The 4,645-nt window shown below is 33.0% G+C and overlaps 1 long non-coding RNA gene across 1 annotated transcript; it reads left to right on the forward strand.

Annotated features, from left to right (window-relative positions):
• Window positions 1-3,616: 3,616 nt before the first annotated feature.
• On the forward strand, window positions 3,617-4,373 carry LOC134245409 (uncharacterized). Its single transcript, XR_009987417.1, has 3 exons — window positions 3,617-3,700; window positions 4,114-4,176; window positions 4,306-4,373. It is a non-coding gene; the product is annotated as an uncharacterized LOC134245409 (long non-coding RNA).
• The last annotated feature ends 272 nt before the right edge of the window (window positions 4,374-4,645 follow it).

Consider the following 4,645-nt stretch of genomic DNA (forward strand, 5'->3'; position numbering starts at 1 on the left):
AAATCCCAGCGTATTGAATCGAACATTCCCTGTACCCTGTTGTTAAAGCTATTTTTACAGGACTGTGTGCAAAGGCGCTCGTGCGTGAAAAACATGAAGTGTGGCCAGTAGACTCGGAAGTCGGAAATTCACGAAAACTTCCGAACTTGAAAAATGTAAAGAAATCTGTATGATATTTTTTGTTTTGAGAGAAGACTTAGACATATATAAATATATAATTTCTACAAATGAAATCGAATATTTAAAATTCTTAGGGGCCGGGACAGAGACTGTTATTTAATCCATGGGATTTTGGTCAATGTAGGGATCAGGTGGGTATAGCCTTACAGAAGACCTAAACAAGAAAAAAATAATTTTAGAGACTAGGGATGCACCATATATTAGCTTTTCACTGTAATGTTTGCAAAAATAATTTTTTAAAAAGAGTTGCAAAATTATGAAAGAGTGCCGGTGTAAAGACGAATAATGACCCCCATCGAATAATGACCGGGGGTCATTTTTCAACGACAGAAAATGACCCCCCTACCCGTAGAAAAAAATCATTTTTTGTAGAAAAAGTGTTCTAGGGGTCAATATTTTATATGTTAGTCCTATAAAAAATTGACCCCTATTGAAAAATTACCCCCTTTAAAGTGCATGAGAAGAGATTCTTTAATTGTCAATTGAATAATATATCTTTTTAATATTCCTCCTTATAATGTTTGCTTATAGAATGATATTCCGCTTGTTTTTAAAAATCAAACCATGCAACAATCAGGTTCCAATACTCTTTAATAGAAAAATTAATTTTTCCTTCATTTCAACTTTTACCTTGAATAAGTTTGGCAAATCCTATTTGACAATGAAAGAGGAGGAAATTTTTAACCCCCCCCCCAAAAAAAAAAAAAAAAAACGTTAAATCAGAACAAACAAAAAATAAATGAAAAGCAAAAATATAGATAAAACTTTATACCTTTCAATAATACCGAAAGAGGCTCTAGATAAAATATTGAAATGAAGTTGAGCCTTCACACAAGTTCAATCATATCATAATTTACTTCGCCATGATTAAAGCATACTTTAAATGTTGGTGGGGGTATTCTTGAAAGTATTGTGGCAGAGTAACAGTTGAAAATTAGTAGAATAGTAGATTATTTTAAGCTTATTTTTAGTCCCTCCTTATAGTAAAATAAAGGTAGGGTAGTTTTTTGTTTTTTTTTTTTTTTGTTGCTTTAGTTGATAATCAACTTCCTCCTAAATAAGTAAGGGGGTAGGATGGGTATAAAACCTAAAATATGCTCTGTAAAGCTATGGGCTAGTGTAAAATACACATTCTAATGCAAAAACTATACATATAGACATAACCTTTTGATTAAGCTCACAGTATTCATTACATTTCTTAATTCTTGTTTTACTCCACGATTTTACCAAGTTCTGAGTATATTTTTCAGAGAATTTAATATGAAAATCGGAACAAACATTTTCATTTTTGTAACGTCTTCTTTATACTGTATCATAATATGAAAAGTTAATTGAAGACCATTTCTTTTTATGTCCCTGTAATAGAAGATTCGGGGGTATATAGTTTTATCGTGTCCGTCTGTATGTCTGTCTGTCTATCTGCCGGTCTGTTTCTCCGCAAAATCTTTAACCTTTACCATAACTTTTCATTTATTGTAGCTTTGTCTTTCATATTCAATATGTGTGCATTCCTTTAGACAAGACCTTACTTTGGGTACCACCAAATAATTTGACCTTTTGACCTTTACCTAGGAGTTTGTCCCATTTTACACAAAAAATGCCAAATTTTTATTTCATTTACTTTGGCTAAACTTTTAAACGGTAGATACTAGTACTCTCATACTTCACAAATGTAATCCTTGTTACATTAAACTTTTCTTAAGAAACCATCAACTTTGACCCTTTGACCCATGAGTTTGACCTACTTTTCAAACACTTATCCTTAGGCCGGAATTAAAAAATCTTTGTTTCCCCTAACCCGACCCTAAATTCTCAAGTTGGGTCGGTTGGTAGGTAAACATTTTTATTTTCTGACAGCAGCTTTGAAAATACTTTCTAAAATTTAATGGAAAATTACATTTATAAATAAGAAAAGTACAAAAGAAAGTGATTTGTGAACAAAATGCTTAGTATCATACATATGCCGTTTAAAAGCAAAATTCATGATTAATTAATTCAAACTGTGATTTTGATGAACTTGTGAAATATCTCAAGCCAGAGTACATTTATAGAAATCGAATAAAAAAGACAAGATTCTCAAATACGCAAAGACTGGACATCCGAGTACATTGGACATTTTTTCAAACCTTCAATCAGCCTCCAGTCCTTATAGACAATGTACTTTTTTTAGGGCCAAGAGATTTGCAGTGGTTCTAGAACATTTTGCTTCGGAGTTAAGACGTAAGTGGCTCATTTTAAGTCGCAGGTTCCAATACCAATGAGGAATGTTGAAAACTGTCCTTCAAAAGGGACCATAAAACATATGTCCAGTGTCGCAGAAGATGCTGGCTCAAAAAAGATCCCCACTGCTTAATGGCAAAAAGTGCGTAGTACGTATAAATTTGGAGCAATGGGAAATCTGCAAATGTCGTCCCAACAAATCTCGAAGGGATTAAAAGCAAAGAAACAACCAATCTTCAAGGGCCTACTTAAAGAAAAATACACTGGATGTCTCTGGAAGCTGAATTCGGCATAAATTCGGCGCAAGCACCTCAGGAAATAGACTTGAATTTGGGGAACTAGAATCTTGCTGACTCCTTCAATGATATACTTTAATTAACTGTAAACTGTCACACTTCAGGCGCGGATCCAGAAATTTTTCCAGGCGGATGGTCCATCCTAGACCTAAAAAATCGAACCCAGTAATTTCTGGACAAACAAAAAAAAAAACCCGTAAACTCGCCCAAACTTCAAAAACCTACAATTTCGGGGGTAGTCGATGACTTCTGATGTTTCAAACCTTTTAGTTTTCATACCAATTTAATACAAATTCCGGTTTACCAGAGTGGTTTGCATTTTCCGAAGGAGGGTCCAAGGTAACCTTTTTCTTGCTTTAGTATAAAAATTTAATAACCTTGCAAATTTCAGAGCCCTGCCCCCCTCTATATCTGCGCATGCACTTTGAAACATTTACTAATCAATTAAAAACGCTTTTCTTTTTCTAGACAACATGCCCGGGATATTTAAAATATTATTTTCATTTCTAATTTAAGAAAATTAATCTTCATAGCTATTGTAAAATTGCCACAAAAATTTTACAAATACATGAAATAGATTCAGCTGCCAATTGTTTTTTTATTTATTTGTTTTATTGATTTAAATGTACAAGTATGAAATTTGACATGATTAAAACTTAAAAAGTATCATTTTGGATTTTTGTGCATAACTTCATTTTACCAGCCTGGCTAATTAACATGAAAAAGGGAGAAAACCTCATATGGGATACTTTGATTCACTCCAACAGAAGTCGAAAAAACATTATGAAACACAATAAAGCATTTTAAAATATCTCTCTCTCTCTCTCTCTCTCTCTCTCTCTCTCTCTCTCTCTCTCTCTCGTACAAATGCCGATGACATCATTGTCCAACTGCCGTCACAAAGCCACTAACGTCATAATTAGATATCAGTCGACATTGTTTGTGCGCACAGCGAAAATTCAGTCCAAATTTTTTTGTGGAAAATGGAAGTAAAAGGAGGAGAGGTAGGGTTTTTTTTATCTTTATCAAATACTTATAGTTTATAAATTATAAATACTCAGACAAAGTTACTGGGGTACGCTCGCATCTCTTTGTAAAGGTAACCAGAAGAAATCGAGTTTATGTTGAGACATAAATATTTAGGTTTTCGATTGTTTGACGTCATAATACCAATGACGTCACAATATCAAGGTCGTCATAATGCTTTTTGCATTATTGTTGGTTACCGTTTAGTTGTCTTTCACTGTTCGTTGAACATTATGATGGCAAGTTCATCAGAGGTAAGTTATGTTAAAAGTTTTAAAACACTCACTTAACCCTTTAATAATTTAACCGACCTAATATAATCTTTTTTTTTAAATATACCAGTATAATAAGATAAATGAGTCTAACTGACTTTTTTGTATTTTAATCGTAGAACTCTGACAAGCTGAGGGAATTCGAAAGTCTCAGGGACCTGGACTACCAGGGATCAGAAATGGTAAAAAATAACATTGCTTCATATACATGACTGTATTTTTATCGAAACTTGTATGACCTTTCAAATATATCTATATATTTACCGCCTGAGCCGAATATTATATACATTTTACATTTAATTATGTTTTAGATAGTGCGAAGCATCCTTGATTGTATCTTGGTCAAGGTTTGCAGAAATATTAATGCTACTGAGCAGAGGTATGTGATAAATATTATAAAGACACTAAAATTATTTTTATTGTTATTAACATGCAACTTTTACAAATTTTACGCCAATGCTAACATATCGTGTATACATATTTCCGGAAATGTATAAGTTTTTTTTTTTTATATGCGCCCGAATCGAAAGATCCGGGGCGTATATTGTTTTTGTCCTGTCTGTTTGTTCTTTTATCTGTTTGTCTGTTTGTCTGTTGTCAACTTTAACCTTCGCCATAACTTTTGAACCATAAGAGATAGAGGCTTTATAT

This window comes from Saccostrea cucullata, unplaced genomic scaffold (assembly GCF_032062105.1).
Source record: "Saccostrea cucullata isolate Sc308-1 unplaced genomic scaffold, CSIRO_AGI_Scuc_v1 ctg5171, whole genome shotgun sequence".
In the NCBI taxonomy this organism is placed as follows: Eukaryota; Metazoa; Mollusca; class Bivalvia; order Ostreida; family Ostreidae; genus Saccostrea; species Saccostrea cuccullata.